We start from the raw sequence: 24,667 nt of genomic DNA, 5'->3' as shown, positions 1-24,667 counted from the left end.
AAAATGCACATAGGACAGTTTGGCTGTGCAGGATTCAAAAGATACTGTTCTGAGGCAGAATGAACATGGTGGTACCTTGTCTTATACAAGTGCTGCCTTTCAGCTGGCCTGCAATGCTGGGATTTGTCAGCGTAACAAAGCTATGAGGTGTGGGGCCAGGTGGTCCTTTGAATTTGTGTTAGCTCAGAGTGAACAGAACTTGCAAGACCTGTGCAAGTGATTGCAGAGTTGTAGTACTTTGTGGGTCCCTGAAACTAGTAGCAATGAAAATCCATCAGCAATGGGGTGTACCAGGGCTCTGTGTTCCTGAGTGCTCTGCAGCTAGCATCTTTCATTTGCCTAGGGTTTGCTCTCAGAACAACTCAAAATATCTTTAGTTTTAGAGCAATTTCTAGGCAGACTTATCTATATAGCATCTAAATTTAGCTCAAGGAAATGCTCTTTAGGTTTGTTATGGGCTTTTAGGATGTCAGAGAAGAAATACTACTTACTCTGGACATACTGTACTACTAAATCTCTACTGCACTGTCACTCTTCAACTTTGAAGCTGAGTGTCTATCTCTGATTTTATTGGCAGTGTGCTTGTCAGCTGTGGGAATGCTGAAAGGGACTTCTGAACTGTGCAGTGTGTACAGAATGGCACAGCTGGAAGCCTGGTCAGCAAGGCTAATATGAGAATTGCTGATTGCTGTTAAAATGGAGTTGCTGTTGAGAAGGTTGTCATTAAGTCACGGCTGGCAAGAGAAGGGGCGTCAGACAACTGGGTGGCTTTGGGAGTTGCCCACAGAGAATATAGTGATGATTAAGAAAGCATAAATTGGCTAGCAAAGCCTGAGGGGGTGGATTGATCTGGCCTTCTAAAGTTGACCAAATCAGGAAAACCATAATTACAACTGAGCATCAAGAAATAGTTCTGCAGTTTGGCTGGCTCATATTTGTTCAAATTAACAAAACTATGGCTCTGCTAAATCAGGATCACTGTTACTCTTGTCAGGGCTTCTCTTTGCAGAAGCAAATGCTTGAGCTTGAAAAGATGACAGAAGAAACACTTCATACAGCTTGAGTTACAGAGAGCTCATACCATCTGCCTGACCTCTTGCACTGCTAGCAATAAGTTTCTTTGTGATTCCTCTATGGAACACCAACTTCTGTGAAACTTCTTTTGAAGGCACATGATCTGTATGCATTGAGGGAGACATCCTGGCCTGACCTTCTGGGGTACTGAGAGACTGATCTTTGGCTTGATGTCTTCCAAAGGTTATTCACCATCTCTGCTGAAAAACTGTACCTTGTAACCCTACTTCCTGCCTTAATACTTTTATCTTTTTTCTCTTACAATAAAAGCCATTTAATGTCTAGTAGTTTTTCTTCCTAAGGGTAAGCTTTAAATGTAATGACACTGAATAATTAAAAGGACCTTTGTGCATAATCAAGGCTACTAAAGAAGGCGTTATTTCAAAGTGAGGATCTGAGGAAGGTTTCAGCTTTTGGATTCAGTTCATAAGCCGTAGCATTTGCGTGTCTGGGCTTGGGAGGGATGGGGTATGGCAGAGTGCATCTGTACAGCATTTCTCTGTAAAAAGGACTGGAATAGGTGAAGAATTTGTTCCGAGGAGTTTGGTTACTACTCTAAATTGTTGTGGAAAAACACCTACAGCTGCTCGGCAGCCACCGCCCTAACAACAGAGGAGCAGCACTTGGTCTGCATTCAAGCTGTATCATGTGGTGACCTAAAAGGCACAGTTGTCAAAGTGTGCTTTTCTGTTACTTTCCATTTACTTGTTCCTGGTGTTCCATAGTGCTATTGTTGTCCTGAATCCCTGCTTCCACCTGTTTTACAATCTACACTCACAACTTGGTTTCAGCAACCTTGTTTTAAGCTGTGAAGTCGATATGGAAGTGCTAGGTCTTTTCCAACCTTAACTATTCTGTGGTTTGTGGCCTTGTGCAAGAACTTTCCTGAGTCCTGTATTTTTTGTTCCATAGCACATGGCTGTGTGCATTAGGGAAGGGGCCCTTTCGCTATGGTGGTTTTGCTGAGGAGGACAGCATTGCATTTTTATGCAGTGCACTTGCACTGGGAAAATGCTGATCCTCAAAGACAATAGGTGCTTGTCATTAACAATGCATATCCTTAAAGCAGCCAGAAGCAACAGTAATAATGTAAGAAAGTGGTGAAATAGCACTACCAACACGTTAGAAGGGACTGAGTGACCTTGTGGCAATGACCAGATGACCTGCTTTGCACTTTCAAATATAATTGCTGGGTACAACTCTCAGTGCCCCACAGGACGTATGGGTATGCCTGCTTCCATTTTTGATGGAAGGTCTTTTTTGGGCTCCTGGAATTTAATTTGGGCCATATTCATGCGCTGCTATTAACTGAGTACACCTGCATGATTACTGGGTGATAATTCTCTTGCATTATTTCATCCATAGCTCCTTTTCTCTCCACTGCTGTAACTCTACACTTTAAATGCAGACAAGTAAGCCCTGTGCTTCTTTTTAGGCAAGATGAGTTGAAGTTCAGACCCAGTACACCAGTCTAAGGAAGCGTGTGAAATATTTTCAGACTTAATGGATATAGAAATGACAAATCTCTTTTCTAATGCACTTAGAATAGCTGGCTCCATATCTACTTCAAACCGGTGCTTTGACACTTGAACTTGGAGTTGTGGATGGGAGAATATGTGGGGATAGCAAAAGCCCTGAATGTGCTGCTGTCAGTTAGAAAGCCCTGTGTGGGTTGGTTCCAGAAACAACCTGCCAGCACTTCCTGAATGCTGCCTGCTCTTACCCAGGTGGCATTTAACATGCCCGTGCAAAACAGGAGTGTCTTTTTTCTCCTCCTTTGCCATCTTCTCAAACCCAGACCTCTTGTGCTACAATTCCTGGAGGGCAGAGCTTCAGTTCAGTTTGTTTGGAACAAAGCAATATTTAGTACCAACAATGACACCAAGTAAAGGATTAATAGAGAGCCAGGACTTGGAGATACCAGTCAGTCTCTTGCAGGACTGGCCACTTCTATTTGTTGCAGGTATCTGTGCTGCATACAAAATAGTGTAGTAAATAGCATGCTGTTCACACCTGCTGCTGAGCACTTAGTGCAACAAGAACCAAACAATCACTGTTGTTCCTCAGCACCCTAATGAGTTCACAGCCAATTATTTACTCAGAGTGCACTTCTTGGAAACTGGCTTAGGTTTATTCTAATTGTGTTGGGTTTTTGTCGAGTCTTTGTTGTTTTTGTTCTCCATTTGGGTTGAAAAATGAATAAGAGGGATCCTTGCAAGGTCTGTTTAGCTTTAGGAGCCTTTTCAAGTCCGAGACCCTCTTGTGGTGCACTTTCACTTCTGTAATGTTTAACCGCTGTCATTGCACTGCATGATTAATGGCTCTGAAATGGCTTGCTCTTCCATCTTCTCTCCAGTGGCTGCACTATGTCAAGTCACACAGTCAAGTGTGTATTTGGGGAGTGTTTTCTGCTTTGTATAAATGTGGAGCTACAGAGGGAGAGCTGCAGTGGTGAGATCTTTGTTGCTCACTTTGAGTGTGCATCACAGCATTGGACATAATACTATCTTTTGTGCAGGAAGTATAGAAAGTTGTTTGGCTGCACTTGGTCATATGTGAAATTCAGCCATAACTGCAGCTCTGTCATTCTACCTTAGATTCAGCTTTTCCATCTGCCTTGTCTGTCTTCCCCTACACTGATATAAAACAAAAACTGCTATTAAAATCAGTGAAGAATACTGTAGCCTTCTAGCTTTTAGTATTCTTACAAAGGAATAATTAACAGTTTTGGTTAGGTTTCTGTGGAGTTACTTGTTCTGAGCAGACTTCCTCTGTTCATTACTTACAGGAGAAGTTCAGTTTGATTCTTTCACTGGTTTGCATCCCTAAAGCTGATGCATAACAAATGGGAAGGAACAGTGCTATAGTTAGAGCCACAGTCAGCAGAAAGGGGACCACTGGTCACTGGCATCTTGTAATTGCTTCGCCTTGTGGCAATGAGTTTGGCTTGAGTTTTTAGCTGCACAGAGAAATGAAAAACTCTGCACCCAAAATTGGAAGAAACCTTTATGTAATGGGTGGCTATTTTCTTAAATGGCTCACATTTGTCTTTTGCAAATGGCATGTGGTCACAGTTGGGACACTGGGTTTTATCCCAGAAGACATGCAGTCTGTATGTCTGGCACAGCTCCAGTGACTCAGTTCCCATGCTGTGACTAGTTGAAGTCTGAAGGAAACTGTCCTCAGCTTCAGAAGTCCGTTTTGTTGCTACATTCAGCCTACAAGTTGACCAAGGATGCCAGCAGAGACCAAATGCAAAACCAGTATCATCCAGTGTAAGTAGCTACAAGGCAGGGAAAGTCTTTAACGTGTTTAAAGCATATTCAAATGCAAACCCATCTTGGATACTAAGGTATTCTACAAGGAAATGGAAAGAATTTGAAATGCTTTAGGGCTGCTTGGGTTTTTTTTTTTTTCCTTTTCTATTAGGCAACCTCAAGCATCCCATTGAAGAGCACCACCTATTTATTAAAAGCATGGTGGAAGGAGAGGTGAGATGCAGAAGGAAGGAGAACAGTGTCCGGAGAACGTTAGCTTTGCTTCAGAAGAGGGAGCAATCCATGTGACATGCAAAAGCAATGAGTTTTAATAGCTTTTAATATGTTTTTAAACATTTCCATCACCCTTCTACGTTTTCAGACACAACTTGGCAATAAATCAAAGTAAAAACAAACAAGCATCCAAGCAGCTAGCCATTAAGCTGAAACAGAAATAAAACACTGGAGGGGGTGGGAGAAGGCGGGGGAGTACTGAGTTTACATCAGTGAGGTTAAGGAACAGGCAGACAAAACATTCAGCAGCAGGGGGAATACATCCTGCTTTCATTTTGGCCTGACCGTAAGCCAGTGCTAGAAATGGAAACTTGTTGATTGCAGCAGCCGGCTATGGGCAAGAGAGCTGCATAGCTTGGCTGCATTCCTTCATGAGTGAGAGGTCTGCTGGGGAAGTGGTGGTACTTAGGACTTGCTTGCAATGTCAGCCTGCTCCAAAGCTACTGCAGAAGCCACTTGTTGTCTGAAGCTTATTTCCATCCCTCATTTGAGGGATCGAGTATCAGTGTTTTTCTCCTTTGCTGTTTCTGCCTCTTGTGTTGCTAGGCCTCAGCTGGTGCTAGTCAGTTTAATGCAATGAGACCATTATCTCCTCCTTACTTCTTTGGAAGAGTATTTCTAGGTCTTTATTATCCTTTGGTTTAGGTTAATACAGGAAATCAGTTGTATATTATGCTCTAGAATCAGTTTCAAATATTGCAAGAGAGAGAAACTGCTGGAATGTGACAGGCTGAGCACAGATGAAACCATAGAATCATTTAGATTGAGAAAGAACTGTAAGATCTTGAGGTCCAAATGTTACCTGATGCTACCAAGTCCACCACTAAAGCCCATATCTAAGTGCTACATCCATATCTCCTGAATACCTCAGGGACAGAGACTCTACCATGCATTTTCTGAGCACTGTCCTTGTGCTGAAGACTAAATTTTCTCTTGATAATCACCTTAAACTCAGCCTGTCCTCATGATTTCATTTAACAGTGTCTGGGTTATCAGGAGCCCAGGGGGTCCTTTCTGTTTTTCCTCCCCGGGCACAGGGCCACAAGTCAATAGGATGCATTTCTCCTTAGTGAATGTTGATAAAAGGTAGTGAAGAGGAGCAACCCAATTATTTATGCTTTTATAATTTTCTTCTGGCTGCCTTATCAACCCCCATCTGTTCTCAGAAGGCTTCTAAGGATGGAGATTAGCATGACGAGCATCCCAATAACAATGTCTTTATAGTCTAGAAAGGCAGAACAAAGAATTTCAGCAACCTGCTGAAGATAATGCAGCAGGCTGAATCTGGCCTGGCCATGTTAGTGCTCTTCCTATCTAGTATGATTCTCAGTAAGACATGCTGTGTTAGTTCAAGTGTCCACATTTGTGTTCTCTTGGAGAGCTGACAGATGGAGCTCTAGTAGGTTCAGCAGCCTTATTCTGATGTTGCTTTCTCCAGCCATCTGTTCAATCCCTGAGCCAGAGATAGTGCCTTGTGTTTCAAGGTAGCTGAATGGGATGTATGTCTTTGTCACAGGTAGCAGATGAGCATCCTTTTGTACAGCTGTGTTTAGTGGGCTCAAAAAGCCCTTCAGGTTGCCTCTTGATAACAAAGCTGCCATCCAGAAGTGTTTGTTCTGAACCTTTGCCACTTAGCACCACCTGAAGCATTAGTGGTTACCTTAGGTGAGAGGCACTCCCTTGTTTTATAGAGAACTGAAGCTATAGGCTGACAGAAGTTTTATTTCCTAGATGGGAAAAAATATCAAATCCATGGGGTTTTCAGTCACAGCTGAAAACTGTACTATATTTAGAATGTCCTAAACCACTGCAAGCTTCAGACCTGAAGGGTTTATTACAGAGTGTATATGTACTTGTTTGTTTTTTTTTTTTATTGTGGAAGAATAATCAACAGATTTTGTGGTTCTGTTTGGCAATGATGAAGTAATTAAAGTGTATTTTGAGGAATGGTGGGGAAAGAAATGATGAGAGCTGAGGGGGGGGGGAGCAAAGGAAGAGGTTGGGAGTTACTGAGAATAACTTACTTAACCCTTCCCCCATTACTTTTGCAAACCACAGACTGTACCTCACAAAGGTGGATTACTGCCAAGGGAAAGAGAATTAAGATCACATCAAACCCTGCACTTCTTATTGAAAGACATTCAAAACTAGAAAAATACCCAGACCGCCCTGGAAGGTTCTAAGCAGCCCCTGTAGTGACTCATCCAGAAAGATTCCCCCATTGTCCTATATTTTCCAGCCTGCCAGACAAGCAAGTATTTCAGAGGAATAAGTGTGTATATGCATGTATGTATGTATGCCATAGCAACAGAATTCATAACAGCTTCAGGGTTTCCACGTCAGACACCTGGAATGAATATAGTACACTGTAGTGACCAAAACACTGGAGGCACTCACAGCACTATCAGCTCTCCATATTCAGTTTTAATTCCAATAACCTTGGAAACTTAATTTTGACTTCTGAATTCTTGGGTTTTAGCTTCCTGTAATTAGGTGAGGCGATCAGAATTTATTTTCTTTTCAAGGAAATTCTCCAGGCTGACTCCCACCATGGATGTTGTAGACCACTGAGTAACTTCCCCTTTTTCCTATCCCAGATGTTTGAATGTGTGCAATTCCAAATTAGCATGTGCTTGCATTTGTGTGTCTTTGAAGTCCATCTGACCAACTTGCCAATGGAGGTGGACGTACCACAAATATGCAGCTGTAAGCAGGCGTGCGGAGTGCCCTGTGCAAGGCTTGCCAAGGGGAGAGTGGAACATCAGGTCATTAAGGAAGAACATTTGCTGCTGCAGAGATCTACCGTTGTGGAGCAGCACGTAGGTGTTTGGGGAAATGTGATTTTCCAGCAATAGAGGGAGGGTTGTGGGAAAACAGAGGAGAGTTCAAAATTTGGTTTGAATCTGACTCTCTTCTAAAGTGATTAATTTACTACAGAAGTTGCTGCTTTGGGTAGAGAGAACAGAGGAGTTCTGTGTTATTCCTTTTTCACATACATTAGGAAACTGCTCTTTTTTCCAAGTGCATCTCTGCTTTGTTACCAGCCCAGGCCAGTTCAGAAGAACAGCCAATTTTGAAGAACACTTTCTCTTGGTAGAACTTCAGTAATATGAGAGTTACACACATTGTTGTGGGTACAGCAGTCCTGCAGAGAATTTCCTGACCACTCCCTATGCAGCTTTGAGCATGGTTGCAGTAAAAATGACTGCTGAGAAAGCAGTATCTAATCAAAACATGTGATGTACAGCAGATGACAAAACTGCCCTCAAGATGCATGTCCAAATATTCATTTCTGGTGTTGTTTGAGTCTTTGAATGCAAGCTTTGCTGTAGTATCCAGATATTTTGTATGTACTGCAACTGAGCTTGGCTGCTTGTATGGAAAATCAGGGCAAATCATTGCCTCAGTAGACAATTAGCAGAAAGAAAGAAAGAGGGAAGGATTGAAACAAGGAAAGAAATAGGTGTGCTGAGCTGTAGAGCTTTCCCATACTGCATACATGTCTCCTTTCCTTGGCAATGGGGAAACTTGCATACATACATCCCTCTGAAATCCCTTTGTACTTGCAAAGATATCACCTCTGTCAAAGAGTTGTTCTTTAAATTAATAATTTGCTACTTTCTATTTACTCTGCGCATGCCAAAGGTTTGAGTCAGAGCTTTGCAGTCAGATTCTCCTCGACTGGTTCTGATTAGAGGCTCAGTGATGGAGCAGAGGGTCTGGCGTGGCTCCAACTGGATTCCATGATGTCTCGACTTTAATGCAGTTAAATCCCAGACCTAGTGCTGTAGTTTACTGCTGTTGACTTTCACCTTGCAATGGAGCTGCTGAAAGCACAGCATGCTTTAGCTGAAGGCAAAATTCTCAGCATGGTTCTGTTTGGAGCCAATCTTGTGATCAGTAATACTATACTATTACTAATAACAGTAGCACCATGGGCTACTTCTGTTTGTACAAGATTGTGATGGAGATTGTCTGCCCATTTGTCTTTGAGATTACCATTTCACATCAGACATTGCTACAGTTCCTAGCAGCAAAATGGTTCCTTCTGAGAGGAATTCAGTATATGCTGAATAAACGTATTGTTCTTAATCATCTTCATTTAGATCCCACGCATACATTTTTATGACTCTGCTTTTAGGTGGCTCATCAGTTAACTCAGTGTTACTTTTCACTGGTGATAATCAGCAAAAAATGTCCTTTGTGCTTTTCCACGTGCAAGGCTGTATCCCTCTACTAACATCTTTAGCTTAGTTAATGTAAGTAGACTTAATAACCTTTCAAATGCTGGAAAAACATTTTAGCACAGATGTTTGTGTCAACAAATATTTGACTTTCTGGTAGACTTTGTTCTGGCAGACTGTCTCACTGTTAGAGGTAAATCAAAAAGTTTAGAAAGTAAAACAAAAGAACAAACCCCTCTTTTCCCTCCCCCCTTCCCCAAACTACAGTAAGAATCATAAATCAAAAAAATCAGATTTTTTCCTGCTGATACTATTAGGTAGTTTGGTCTCGTGGGTTTACTGTTCAGCCAGTGCTGGTCTGCTTTTTGGATGTCATTAAGGAAAGCACTCTTGCACATTCCTGGTTCCCGTCTTTCTATTAGAATTAACTGCATACTTAAACTAGATAAATGTTTTAAAGTCTTGCTGAATTAGAACTCTAATCTTTACTTTCATCTCTTCATATATTAAACAATAAAAAAAAAATCTGTAAAACTGTGTGCTGGCAGCCATTAGCTTTAAAGAATGGACTGCATGTTAATGTACATACTGATGATTTGGAAGCATTTGTCTTTGCCTGCACAGGACCAAAAGTAGGATGTGTGACGTGCCAGATGTGGATGTCATAGTGAGACCATTTGTCTGAAACTTCTGAACATCTGATAGCTTCAAGTACTGGAAATCCAGAAGCTTAGAGTTCTGTCCAGAGAATTTAAGTTGGTGAACTGAGTTCAAGTTTTTGGTTCACCTGACTTCAACTCCCACAGAGGGACTCACTGTGGCTTACTTAAAAATTTAGCTGTTGATATACACAGCTTGCTTAGTTTCACAAATGTGTGCAGTTTGCCTAAAAAGGAACCTACTTTCCTTTCCAGCTTGAAAGTTTAAAATATTTTTAAAATTTCTTTAATAAAAGGATTGCCACAAGCAGAACAAGTTGACTCTCCCTCCACTGGTCTGTAGAGGCATTTTTTAAGAAGACTAGATCCCCAGAGTATTAAAGGCATTTGGAGCTGAAACAGCATACATAGGCTGCTTGTGGTGTGTGTGTGTCTATGGATAGTGCCTGTGCTGCTTGTTTGAGTGATTGCCTTGGTAATGTTTTGCGGGAAGTTTGCAGATGGATTTGTGACCCAATGCATGTTGTGACAGTTGACATGTTCCTCAGGAGAATCAATGGTACTTGAGCACTTGTAATTCACCTTGAGCTGGATTTCTACAGAAGCATGTTGTATAGTTCCTTTATATTTTTTTCCTTGGCTCACAAGATTGATTTGAGTGCCTTTTTAATGCAGGAAATGGGACAAGATATTTGAATGGTGTCTGGGGTGGGGGGGGGGAGCCATGCTGCTTGTTTTTAAACAGTAATTTTATTGGGTTTTATATATTTATTTTCCTCTTCAGTCTCTGTGTTTTGGTCTCACTATGGGACTTTTCATATGGAATCTGGCCCAAACCCTCAAGAAGTTGATGGAAAGGCTCCCACTGATTTAAGTAAGCTTTGGACAAGTCCCATCTTTTAGGAGAGAGCCTCCTTGTCTTGATTTTCATTCTCTCCTCTTATTTTTCTCTGCATAAATTACAAGGTCATTTGGAGTTTTTGTATGTTGTTGAAGGATGAGCTTAACATATGGAAGCTTATTCAGTCTGTTGACTGGCTCTTTTCCATGCTAAAACACTGCTCTCTGCTAAACGTTACTGAAAAGATGACGTGTGTAGGATCTAGAAGTAGATGTCTGATTCCTGTGTTGTTGTAGCAGCAGTTTTTTTTTTCTTGTGGGATTTTTTTTTGTTCTTGGAAAAACTCAGCCATGCTTTGCGGTGGAAACTTTTATGTCCAACCATAAATGGAGCAGCATACAGTAGCTTTATTATTAACCTGCTAATGTTCCCAGGAATTCTCTTGTTTGTAGAATGAGTGACCTTTAATTATTTTGAATTGATATAAAAAGAGATCTTTCATATATCTGCAGGATGTTGAGATTAAAAGAATGAAATCTGATTGATCTGTATTCCAAATGTTTGCTTGTAACTTTGGGCTAGAATTTCACCTTGAATATAAGCAAATTTCTTCAATCCCTGTCTGCTTTCTTAGTAGTCAGAGCACTTAATTCTTATAGGCCACGTGGTGGCCATGTTGGGAAGTTATTGTTGGAGTAGGCTATCCAGTAAGCACCTCTTAAGATTTCAGATACAAAGTATCTGTTTTCCTTCCTGCTTTACAGTAGCGGATTGGAGCCTGCTTATTGTCAGAAAATGTGTAGAAAATGGATCTGCTACTTTAGAAAAGGAAGTGGAGATGCAGTCTTCTGCCACAGGAATTCATGGGGCTATAAAACAGATATGAAGCTGTAGCAATTTAAGCCTAAATATAAGAACTCGGCATTGCTGTATACCAGACTGAAATCTTGGAAGATCAGGATTACTGAGTTATTCTCAGTTCTCTTAATCAGAGAGCACTGCTGTGAGAATGAGTGTGAACTGAGTCTTCTCTACATTCCTGTTTCCACTTCCCAGGTACGTTCAGGTTGAAACATTAAAGCTTCAGACTTAAGAAGGATGTTATTAGAAAGTAGAAAGAACATCAAATATTTGCTGGACATTTTTTAAGGCTATCAGCCCGTGCAAATATAGGATTTCTCTTTATTGATGTCTATTTTTTTTTCCGACTGATCAGTTTTATCATCCTCTATTTTTGAGTTTTGCTTGCTTGGTTCTACTGTTTAAGCATCTGTTGGTCTGAGCTTTGAATATTTGTCCTCGCTGAGAATGAAAACCAATTTGCCTTTTTATTCTGTTTTAAAATATTGAGTAAACTCTAGGTGCTTGTGGTAGGATTCACTTAAGACCTTTGGTAAACAGGGTGTCATCTCTGTAAATTGAACTGGTGTTACAGTATGAAATGTAGTCTGAAAGAAGGACTGACTTGTTGCTGTTTCTCTTTTTTTTTTCCCCCCATGGTACACGTAAGAATACCTCAATACATAGAGAATTTTATTCCTGTTGAGATGCTCTTATAACCTTTAATGTTTTATTTCAAGTGTCTTCTGTTAAAGTTGCTATAGCTAACTGTCATATTGGATGTACATGCTCATGACTAGTTCTCTTTTTTCAAAACATGAGTGGGATTGGGACAAAATGGGATTTCAAGATGGTTTGGAATGCAGAAGTGAAGCTTCTCATCATCAGATATTTACTTTTCATGCTGATTCACAGTTATCATTTTCTAGAGAGGACAGAAAAAATAGAATCCTACCTCATTTCAGGGTATAACTTCACAGAAGCATCCAAGCTTCAACTACAACTGCGTCTAAAACACAGAAAATAAATTGGAGCCCTAGCTCCGACTCTGGGAGGTCATCTCATCTCGCAGTTGAACCGAAGGGAGCCACCACTCCCTGGCTGCCCACGAAGGGGTTTCCCTTTTCCTAATTTCGGGTCCCGCGCCCCGTTTCAGCCTCGCGTTTCAGCACCGCGGTGGGGAACAGCGCCCGCGCGGTGCCGCCGGGCCCAGCGGGCGGGGGTCCAACAGCCCGCCCTCCTCATCCCCTCCGCAGCTTCTGCTTAACCTCTCCTGGAATGCACCTCAATTCCTTACGCTCTTGGAGCGATGTGTGTTGTAATAACTGCGGTGTGAAGCTATCGGGTAGCTGGTGAAAGCTATTTCTCGTGTCTTCCCCTGTCAAAGCGGTGCCGCTGTCGACAATTTGCGGTGGAAGCGAGCGTGTAAAAATTCTGCGTTGCTTATTTGTGGGAAGGGTTCTAGATATTGTTTTAGGTATTAAATTTTTAGTTAAAAATTAACCTGAGGAGATAAAATATGCAAAGTTAACACATGCAATGCATGTTAGCATGCAGAGCTTGTCTTCTGTTGAACTGAAATGGGCTACACTGGTTGTAAGCAGACAGTTGTGGAATAATCTGAGGCTGTTCCTAAATAAAGATTCACAGGCTAATTTCTGAAATGGACTATAAGAATTTTTAAATTCCTTGTTTAAAAAATAACTCTTTTGCAAAACAAACAAACAACCCTCATTAACGTTATGAATATCCTGTGTATCTGTGAATCCAGGCATGTCCTAGAATATGATAAAGGATATCAGTAGAAGAGGAGTAGGATATGCAAAAGTGTGGAGTATGAGGGGTATAAGAGTATGGAGAGACTTTGGTTTCATCTTAAGATAAAATTTTGTAAAGAAAATGCTTTATTGATGTGTGGATGTGTTCTGAGGATGGAGAAGCCAACGTGTTCTACTAAGCAAGATATGTCTCAACAGTCAGCTACAATTCTGTTGTTAGTTATGCTAATTATGCATTACCATTTTTCATGTGCATTGTAACAGAAGGGCCTGATGCTACAAATACAACTATATACTGTTTAATTTTTGGAGTTCATCAGGTGCAGCTGCCAAGGCTGTTTTGGTGCTCAATATTTTGGACTTCATTGCAGAATCCCTGCACTCTTCCATGTGTCACCCTTTGAATCCATCTGCTTTTTGAAGCACTACAGTCCCGAGCTTTTTGTGGTAGCTTCATCTGTGCAGCTTCTGCACTACAGCCTTGTTCAAGTTGTTATTTACTTCAGGCTGTCATCCATGTCCCCATTTTTTTTTTTTTTTTTTTAAATTGTGGGTTTGGACTTATTTTTCATTAAATGTGCTATTTTCTTTTTGTCCTCTTCAGCAGATTTGGGAAATACTTGCTGTGAAAATGAATCTTGATTTAGGTCTAAACTTTCCTAGAACTTCTAAAACTAAGGTTTTTTTTCATTAGTGATAATCCCCAACACAAGTCACTTCCTTCAAAAAGATGCAATAAAACATTGTAATAAAGTTGTTTGTTTTTTGTTTTTTTTTCATTTAACAGGGAAAGAAACTAAAAATGACTTCTCATTCTAGCTCCAATAGATTGCCAGCTATGTGCTGTACTTCTACTGGCTGTTCCCTTTCACTGTAGCATCTGCAAACCTCAATTCTTAATTCTGTGGATAATGAAGCACGCTTTCTAAACAATATAGGAACAGCCTGCAACTGTGTCATTATGTATTTGTGCTGTGAGGTTTCCTGTACGCTGCCTTTTGGTTAGCCTTCTGAGTGTTAGGCAACTATGAATAAGAGATTATTGACCTCTCTTGGCTTATCTTTAGAAAGGTGCTTGTTGGTGTATTCTTTGCAGAGGTGATTTTGGATTATGAGCCTCGAAGATACTTAATTGGTCGAATGGTAGAGTTTTGCAGAACTGAGATTTCATTCAAATACAGGCAGATTACAGTGAGCAATTCATTGCCTTGACAGAAATGTTTCATACCAAAATACGGGTAAAGCTAAAGCATTGGTAGGAATTTAAAGTAGTAAACAGAGACATTGCAGGGTGATTTCTTCAAGATTATTCAAGATTGCTGTTTTAAAGAATTATGTTTTTAATATGCTTGTATGACTTAGCAAAGTCGCAATGGGTTTTCCCTTAAACTTCTGAATCCAGATTGCTAGAATACCATTCCTTTCTGCATAATAGTGCTTCTATGCATTGACAGTAGAGAATACAGCTTAGCTTTGTGGGCCTTCTTTGACCCAAGTCTTACCAGTGACTGTCTTTCTCACACAATGTTGTTTGACATATTCTTATTTCTTGTCTGTAGTTCTTGGCTGTGCAGGTGTTACAAACCATATAATGGCTCCAGTACTAATGCGGTCCAGCTGTAGGAGGGGAAGCTTTAATTAAAAGGCCTGAAGCAAAAGTTCTTTTCTCCTGCAGACTGGCAAATGGAAAGGGAAAATTAATTTATTTTTGGTTCTGCGTGGTTTTAAACTTGTTTTTCATGTATGAAGATAGACCCATGCACTGGCGTGGGGTTTGCTGCCAGGTAAGAAGGCCTGTGTCTGTTGGGCTGCATGCCAAAGGAAGCTGTGTGTGTTGCGTTTGGCAGCAGCGGAAAATAGCATGCTTGAGGTGAAAAAGGGCTGACCAAACATCTTCTGGTGAAACTCTCTGAAATTGCTGGCATTAAGCACAGGATGGACTTGAGGCAAGTACTGAATATGTGAATTGTCATTGTTTGAGCTAGAACTGTTTGAACACTGAGCGACTGTTAACGTGTTAGCCCAATTCCCTCTTATGGCAGGAAGATATCATTTTCTGTCTTCATTTCACTGACTGGAAAATTGAAATTTCAAGGGCTTCAACCTCAGTAATCTTGATATAAACTGGAACTAATTCTGTTTTTGTGGTGTTACTCCTCACTGGTGCTGATGTAAGTGAAATGTGAAAGCAGCTTTTCCTCTTTGCCAGAAAAAAACTGGGACAGCTTATGCAAGCAGATGAACCTCCCAGAAACAGTGGTGTGGTACCTGTTGATGCTGGCAAATCTGCTCAAGTTTCATTTAGGAATAATATAATTAATTGTTGCTGTGCTCATTCTGCTGATGCAATCTCAGGTTGTGTGATTGCTGTTTGCTGGCTTTAAAGTTTGCAGATCTACAAAAGCATCTGTCAGCAAATAAAAAGTTAGGCTCTGAGGAAAGTCATTTAAAGCTACGTCTGAAGCCTACTGGAATTTGCATTAGATTATTTTTCAGTTGCATCAGCTGGGACTCTATTGTGACTACTTGACACTTACCATTTACTACTGCTGAATGGAATGCTAATCGAGGGAGATTTTAATAGAGATGTCAACTATTCAAAGAACAGCATTTGACAAATGCTGGCAAGTATTTTTACAACAATTATTTTATATGAGGCTTTTCACGTAGACAAATCCCAGTGTGCTTTATGTTAATCTTCTGGGGGGAGGGAGAAGGTGTTGTGATTTGTTCTTGCTATGGTCAGTTGAAACCCTCTGATGTTCTGTCATAGTAAAAGTCCACATATACAGAGCTCTGGGAGAAAGAAGAGCTCGTCTTCTAGGTGCAAGGTGTAATGGAGCTGGGTAGTTTCTGCTGGGCTCCTTTGCCTCTGGCACTGATTAATGTATTCTACTCATGATTACAATTAACAGTGGGTAGAGTAGAGATGAATTTATTTCTGAAGGTTTTACATGAAATGACGTCTAAGCTACAACACACACTGTGCTACTTAAATACTGAATAAAACAAATTCTAAAATAAATGTAACAAACAGTTCATTGGAAATGGTTATAAAAATAAAACAGGAATCAAGTCGTCATTCACCACCTCCTAGTACTCAAAAGTCACTTCTAATGAGAAACATACTTAGAGCCTCATAAGATTATGCTATTTAAGAACAATAAAATAGCGAGATTTTCTATATATAGCTGTGATTTAACTCATAAAAACTCCCGTTAAACTACAGGGAACAGTGGTCTCAGTAGAATAAGATGCTTGAGGGCCTCTCTGAATGCAAGCCCAGGGCCCTGCAGATGTATTGAAGCCGAACTCTTTGCTTTAAATGGAGTAAGGATCTGAGCTTTGGCTGCTGTTGCTTGTAGGACTGTTTAGCACTCTCACTGATAAGAGCCTCAGTGAAGAAAGCAAGAAGAGGTCAGACATATCCTGTGGTAGGAGAAGGGGATCAACCGTGTAAAGCCTGTTACCTGCTTATCTGTCCTGCTGTTTGACCATGCTTAGCATAGCTAAGTCAGAGGAATTTAGCAGTAGAAGCCTACTGCTTCCTGCGGAGAAAAGTAAAAATGGGCGTGAAATCTCTGTTGAAGAAAAAGCTCAGCTGTAGATCAATGCCTTACCAGTATCAGCAGGAAGCTGACTGCTTCTCCACCTTCTCCCATTGTGAAAGAAGGGGTTAACACAGACGTGGGTTTTAGTATTGTTAGCAGCATACCTAGGCAAAGCTTCATTTTGTAAGGTGCTGTTTATTCAATGTGCTACAAGGCATCAAATCTTGCCAATCACACTTAATAATTATTTAAAGGAATGGAAACGATCCCTATGTGTTGATCTTTCATCCTTGCAGTCATCTCTAAAGCTTTTCCAGCAGAGGATTGTTAGCTCAACATCTTGTGTGTTTTGCCAGTTTAATGTGTAATACTTCTGTCTCTATTTTAAGATAAAACACTGTGTTTAAATAAGTATCTCAGCATTGAAGGATTTATTTTGGAGTTGTTCACGTCTGATGCAACAATCTATGCTCTCCTCCTGTGTTCAGTTCCAGTTGTGTTAAATCAGTGCGAAATCAGCACAGTGCTGTAAAATTAGCTGAGATGTCTTGAATCCATCTTTTCATTCCATCCTTTCAGTATGAATGTGGTGATACGAGTAGTTGGAGAGCTGGTCTAATCAACTACTACAGAACTGTTGCTTCATCAGTTCTTTTTATTGCATGGCACCTCATCTGGTTTTGGACTGGAGCATTCCCTGAGGGTGTAGTTAAGGCTCTGCTCTGCGATCCGGTGAAGCTGATGAGTCTGTTCTGCTGGCCTCCAAACAAACAAAAACGAACTGAGAGGATGCCCTGACTGCTGTCTCCCATAGAAGTACGCACAATTAAGTACTAGAAGGGAGATGACAGAGCTGTATCTCCTGTTGGTAGAAATGGAAGGTCAAGCAAATCTTGTGCTGTTAGCATCTGATCCTATAAATAGTGAAATGTCTGCCCTCCTGGGAGGAATGCAGTGCTACTTTCTGAAATGGCATCACACTAGGAGGATGCTACTTAAACTTTCGCTAATGCTGTGCTGATCTGCTTATGCTTTTCTGGAAGAAAAATAAACATTCAATTTTGTGTAACACCATGCTTATGAAACAAGTCCTAACTAAACACAGCTATTCAAAACATTTTCTTCAGTTGTGACTATACAGAATCAGAGAATTCCACTGGCTTTTTAGCTACAGATTGTTTTTCTTGTGCAAATAAACAAACAAAAACACAAAAGCCAAAGTGTTTTCTGACCATCTCAGCTCTTCACTGTAGGGCTGAGCTGTTGCAAAAAGTACTGAGCCTTCTTTCCCTGCTTGGGAAATGGGCCCCTCTGCTCTGTTAGAGAAAGCCAAAAAGATCCTCTTTTACTCCCGGTTTGGGAAATGCGTGTTGCTTTGAAAACAGTGATTTGACACTGTTTTGTGATATCGTTCCAAATATAAAACCATACTTTCTGAAAGGAAAAACTTCATATAGTGAAGTTTTTGAGTTTAAATGTTTTGATTTAACTTCTTCACTGGACTTTTGTCTCAAGAAAGCTTTAGCTGAGAAGAAATTTCTTCAATTTTTTTCCTACTTTTTCTCACTCTGATGATTTCAGAGGATCAAATCAGAAGCTTTCCAAGGTCCATTTCTCAGGAAGCTGCTTGGTACAGGACTTGTTCAACTTCAGATCTTTGGCAATTCTGTGCTGGTTTTTCTTTTTTCTCTCTAGAAATACAGGGGATAGGTTTGTGCTGAAATAGCATCACAATACAATGGAAGTATCTGACAACTCTCAGCTTTCACATGGTGAAAAGGCCTTTTCCTCCTTTCCTTGTGGCTGTATTTGGCCTGGAAGAACAAAATTGCTTTTTGTTATGTTGACTTCAGGGCTTTTCTTGGATGTCCTGTTTGACCCTGCTTACTCAGAAAGAGGAAGAAATCCTCAGTAACCCTCCTTCAGTCATTTCTGATGGACAATAGCTTCTGTGTGTCAGGAATTCCAGCTGAGGAGGACTGGCTGCATTACTGACCTTCATACGCTACTGTAATTTTGTGAATTGCTGCTTATACAGTGCTGAAGCAACAGGGCTTTTCTTATTCGATTGTTTGAGTTTGGGAATGGAGGACTTTAAAGGCTTTTCTTCTCTCTGCAGAAAAGATTCCAAGTTGCTGAGAAAGCGAAGCTGGTTGTGTGATAAATAAGCAGCTTGTATCACTGATCACAGTACAAGAGCTACCTTAAAAAAAATACCTTCGGTGTGAAGTGCAGAGTCCACAAGGAGAGGAAAGAAAGCTGCTCTGGGGTTAAAGTAGTGTAAGAGTAAAAGGAAAACTGTGATACAGTAAAGCTTTTAACCAAGCTTGAAAGAAAGGAGAGAAAAAATGCAAAATATGAGAACAAAGGATGGCAACTATGCAGCAAAGATGACTCGGAAAAATGTGAAACAAAAATTGACATTGAGAAATAGACCCCAAATTCACAATGGGGCATCATGGGTGCTTATCACTTGGAGGAAATTCCAGGTGCTCTGGAGCTTCAGAAGAGTCTCAGAGATTGCTGATAGGGTGTGCTTGTTAAAATACCTGTTTCCGTTCAAGCTGGGGAAATCTCCATAGTGCTGGTCTGTTATACACATGTGGCTTGCTGGTAGAAATGCTGATTTGCAAATTCATCAGTAATGGAACTATAAAAGTATCCTAAGAGCAAGAGAGCACCCATTGCTCTTCACAGCAATAGATGCGTGATGCAGTGCTTTCCTTTCTCTTTTGTGGACTAGGATGCAGAAGCAAAGGGCAAAAATGTTGTAAATTTTAGATGCCTTCAGCTGAGGTGCCTATTTGAATGCGAGTTTGGGCATTTCTACTGAAGATGCCATGCCAGGTAATTAGCCTGAAACTACCTCTGGCAGTGGGTGTGATTCAGGCCTCCCCCCTGGCACCTCACACCAGCAGGGCTCTCTGGGGCCATTACAACCGGGCTGTTTAATATTCTTCCCAGGCTTTTCATGTTCCTTGAGAAACACCAGTTTGTCTCCAGCCCCGCACTCCCCTGGGGCCTCGGAGTGATGGAAGTGTCATATTTAGCACGAAGTCCAGTGTTTATTTCTGCTGTTATTCAGCTGGTTTCCTTTCACTCTTTCACTTGTTTTCTTAACTGCTTTCCAACTGCTCCACTTAATTAGGAGGATTAATACCTCTTTGTGAGGGAGCCTTCCCCTCCTTTCAGCTGTGTGCAATTACAAATATGCTGTCAAGAGAAAGGGTGGTCTTTACTGCTCATTCTATGGGTTTAGGGATTTGAAACACAAGGTGCTGTGTGACAAGGAACTCGGTCTCTTTGTTCCCTATCTATCAAATCTGGATCGTTACTCCCCTTTACAGCCCTTCTTTGCCTACCTTGTCTGCTCAGCTTTGAGCTGCTGGGAAGATGTGGTTGCTTCCAATGTGTTTATAGGCTCATGAGGGAGTTGTCATTTAATCAGTCCAGGCTGCTGCTTCTGCAGGGAGTGCTGCAGGCCACTATAATAATTTATCATACTCATTACAGACCTCTGATATGGCAGTGTTCTTGAGGTGCTACTGGCTCTTTTTTGTTATTCACATCAGTCTGCAGTGCTTTCTGTTGGAGTAAGCACCCCAAACATCCAGGCTGATATTATGAACCATATTTATTTCATTCTAAGTACAGTAGTAGTCATGATTCTTAGTGGTGTTTAATTCTTCATCATAAGAGCAGGAAATGCTCCTCACTTGTCTTCTCCCTTATTTGACTTGGTTGAAAGTTGTTCAGCTTTTTAATGGCAAAAGACATTAAACTGAGTAAGTTTTATGGGCGCTTGAGATACAATGGCTTTGCAGATTTTGTACTGAAAAGGTTATCCCATACTGTAAGTATTCCAGGCAGTATTTGCAATTGAAGATTACACCCAAAAAATGCCGTGTGTTTAAAGTAAAGAGAGTCTCCAGCAGTATGTTAAGTTAGGAGAGCTGTGCAGGTCCATTTTCCATTACAACCCAGACGTGACGGGAACAGATTATACAAGGCCGCTAATTACCTCTCCTAAGCTCGACCAAGACCTCTGAGCTGCCCCGTGGCAATGAGCTTTCTCTTTCCCGAGCTCAATGGGTTATTGTGCTGTTCCCCTCCAGCTGCTTGTCATGCTGGAGAGGTGCTGACTGGGGGGCTGCGAGTTTGCATTTGATAATGGACACTTATTGCTTGAGACAGACAAGGGTTTGAACTCTCTCTCCCTTGGGAAAGGCGATGTTTGTGAAAAAACACAGGCCAAGCTCCTGTCCGTCACTGGGAGATGAGCTAATCTTTTCCCTTGACATCGTGTGAAGCTGCAAGCTGTGGCTCAGCACCCCGGTCCTCTTGCCACCCAAAGTCAGAGCAGAACAACTGTGCAGATTGCTTTGGCAACCGCCCTGCCATCGTTTGCTCTCATTTGCTGTGGTTCGTAGAGCTGCTTTCTGAGGCTGTGCTCTGTTTTGCTCTGTGGCCTCATGATATTGAGCTAATGGGATTCGATTCTCTGGGGGAGAGGGAATGCTCCTCACTATGCCTCAGCTCTGAAAGTGAATTAAATAAGTGCTCAGCTTCTGTGCTGGCTGCCACCTGGTTTCCATAGCTCTGAAACAACTAAATTACACAAAGGTTTTAAAATGTGTGTATGAATAAAGCTGCTTGATCAGTTATGTTTTGTCTGTTGCCTTGTTCATTTGGATCTAAACCTGTTATTTAGCCAATGATTGACACATCAATTTACTGTGTTACACCATGACAGCATTGGGCTTTGCTCTCTATTACTTGGCACTTCCCATCTTTACTTTGTTTTATGTGAAACATAGAATCACAGAGTGGCCTGGGTTGCAAAGGAGCACAATGCTCATCCAGTTCCAACCCCCTGCTGTGTGCCGGTCACCAACCAGCAGCCCAGGCTGCCCAGAGCCACATCCAGCCTGGCCTTGAATGCCTGCAGGGATGGGGCATCCACAGCCTCCTTGGGCAACCTGTTCCAGTGCCTCACCACCCTCTGGCTGAAAAACTTCCTAATATCCAGCCTAAACTTCCCCTGTCTTGATTTAAACCATTCCCTCTTGTCCTATCACTGTCCACCCTTGTGCAGATGTTTATGGTGCAGATGGTGCAGACAACGTTAGGCATTGTCTGATGTCCGTAGTGTTCTGGAGGCATTTCTTTGAAATCTTATTCTTTTTGGCATAAGAAATAAGGCACACGAAAACTTTTTGGTCTGCTCATGAAGCGCCGTGGACACAGGAACTCCTGATAAAGGCAATAAGGGTCTCCAGAGCTGCTTTTCTTCCTGTGCATTGCCAACACAGCAGCAAGTGCTCTGCAAAGTACTGATCTGTCTCAAGACAGCATACTGTTTGTGTGTGGCTGGTTTGCTGGTAGGTACAGCTTTCTTCTAATGACCAACCTGAGGTTGGAGGTTACTGCTCTCAAACTATTTCTACTAAGCAGTCAAAGCGCATGTGCTCAAATTGGTTTTTTTTTTCCTCTTAATGAGGAATAAGTAATTATTTATCCTGTGCATTTACAGCCTGGGTGTTTATCTGTACAAAACCCCTCATGCTAACTCAGAAGTTTATGTTCATTTCAAATTAAAAATTTCCTGGTAAGATTCCTCTAATAAAATATCTTATGATAAAAAATGTTCCTGGCTCCGTGCGCCATCACTTTGCTAAATTTGTCCTCGCTTGTGCTGAGTAACTCTTAAGAGCAGAGGTTCTTTGAATCAGGTCTGGGCAATAACACAGCAGGCTAAATGTGGGTGGGAAAGCAAATCACAAAGATAAGCAGTGTGGATTTATGCACTGCTGTGTGTGTTTGGTTAATTGTAGATTGCTTCACAGACCTAGTTTGATGTGCAGTCACAGGAAGAATTGCATTGCTACAGCTGAGAGCAACAGAACTTTGCCGGGGGCATTAGAAACAATTTACTGAGGTGGGAAGTGGGCAATTTCAAATGGAATTTCCCGATGAAGAAACTGAAGGCAGAGCTGCTCACAAGGGCTTCTTTCCATTGATTGAAATAAGATGGCCCACAAATAAATTTTGTTGGGGCAAAATTAGACGTGAGAACTGTATGACTTCTGGTGCAGTGATGCTGTATTAGAGCAGAGACATCCCAGTGTGTTTCCTGCTGGGAGTATTTTAGGAATCTGTTTTAGTTCCCATTGGGGATAGAAGGGCCCAGGGGAAGATGCTGACCATGTGGATCTCAGATTTATTTTTACAGAATGGGAGAACTGGCATTTTTTTTCCTCTCTTCTCCCCTTCACAGTAAATTTGGAGTTTATTCAGGCCAGAACATAGAGACGTGCTTTTCCTCTAAAATATAGAAGAAAACTTTAGAAACTGCTCCTCTCTTGTCAGAAATAATAAGGTACTTATGTAGGCACTCTTCACTGTAGCATTTAGAAGAGGTCAGCATCATTAACCACATTCTGAATAGGAGATGCTGCGACACCCACAGCCCCCTGCTACCTCTATTTCCATTTCACAGCTTCTGTGCAGCTTCCACTCCCAGAAGGTCCTGCAAAGCATAACAGGTATTGAAACATCTGACTTCTTGGGAATGGCTGTGACCATAGCTAGAGGTGAAGCTGCAAATGGTTCCTGCTTTCATATTGCAAATGGCTCACAGTTCCCATGCCAGAGCTGCAAAAAGTATATCCAGTCTTGTTATAAGCAGCAGCCACTCTTTAACTCTGCTGGCCTCTTTTTGTGTCACATGGGATTGATTTGTTGGTAAGCTTAAGGATTTGGGCCACAGAATGGGCTCATGGATATCTTTCAGTGGAATTGGACAGTTGCGTTTTCAAACTGGAGTGTCCGAAGCTAAGGAGGAAAAACCTTTCTTATGCAGCACATGTATTAGGCCAACTTGGAGATCTAATTACAAAGTGAAGGAAACGGCTTTTGCCATTCCCAGAGTATGAATTTCTTCTTTCCGATTGCCACATGTTCAAGCCGACATTCATTCCTGTGAAAAAAAGTGGTGCCCAGTGAAATGTGGACTGCTGCTTGAGTGCTGCATTGCTTCAAGGTAGCAGTTGGGCAGGAAGATCCACGAGGGTCCCCAAGTTCTTAGTGGAACAGTGCTGTGTAGGAAGGAAGGATGCAGGCCACGGCTGCAGGTGAGGCGGCTGGGCCCACGTAGGGGGAAGCTGATAGAATGGAAAGAAATCAGGAGGGAACTGTAATGGGGTACAGAGACAGAAATGGGACTGGAGGGAAAAGAAAAAAAGTGCCTTAATGGGGAACAAGGTGAATTAAATAGATGAGATATCTGGCCAATTAAATGCCTGTTTCTTCTTGGCCCATTCTCAGGTTCCTAGTTGACTCAAACTGTATTTTAATATTTTCCATTTCACTCTGGAAGGAAACCATCCCTTATTAAACTTGCTTTACTGCAAATAAAATTTTTTGTGTTCCTGGCATTTGGGGTCTGAGTAAAGAAAATCTGAGAGCCGTAAAAATGATATTCCTACTTTCTCTATTGGACTGACTGCCCTACTCTGTGCTCCAAGAGTCTGGCTCATTTTTCTTTTTTTTTCTGAAAATATTCAAACCTGTATCTTCTGCATCCAGGAGAGCACTCTAATTATCCATCTGTAATTTACTGAAAGCAAAGAGCACAGTTTCATCCTGCTGGAAAGGGGAAGACTTTTGAGCATTTCCAAGTGATGGTGGTATTGGAGATCTGAGGACAAGTGTAGAAACCTCTGCATCTATTTCCAAATTGTCTTCTTTCAGGTTCTGAGTATTTCTCTTCATTTAGAGATGTTAATCTGGGAGAAGGAACGAACTGGAGAGCACGGAAGTCTTAAAGGGAGGAAGAACGAGTGGAGCTCAGTTGTTACTGTTGAAATGTCTTAGAAAATTTATTGGGGTTGAAAATAATGGGATCTGAACAGCTGCAAAACCAAAGCACAATAAGCTGTGTGTAGGATTCTTGAACAAACTCCCAGCAGTCTGTAGCAGGATTACTTATTTTTGTTAAATTTGACTTGAAGTTGTCTAACAGAGCCCTCAGGCCTCTGTTATATTTCAGTTTCACTGAAATAAGATCTGAAAAATATGGAAGGAATTGAACCAGAGTAGAAATGGAGTTATGTTTTGGGGAATGGAGCTCTGGAATAGTAGGAAAATGAAGCATTTCATCTCGGAGAGGCTGACAGCGATCACACCTG

Source organism: Tympanuchus pallidicinctus, unplaced genomic scaffold, assembly GCF_026119805.1.
Source record: "Tympanuchus pallidicinctus isolate F22 unplaced genomic scaffold, pur_lepc_1.0 scaffold8, whole genome shotgun sequence".
In the NCBI taxonomy this organism is placed as follows: Eukaryota; Metazoa; Chordata; class Aves; order Galliformes; family Phasianidae; genus Tympanuchus; species Tympanuchus pallidicinctus.
The sequence above is the reverse complement of the archived record's forward strand: the minus strand, read 5'-3'. Positions refer to the sequence as shown.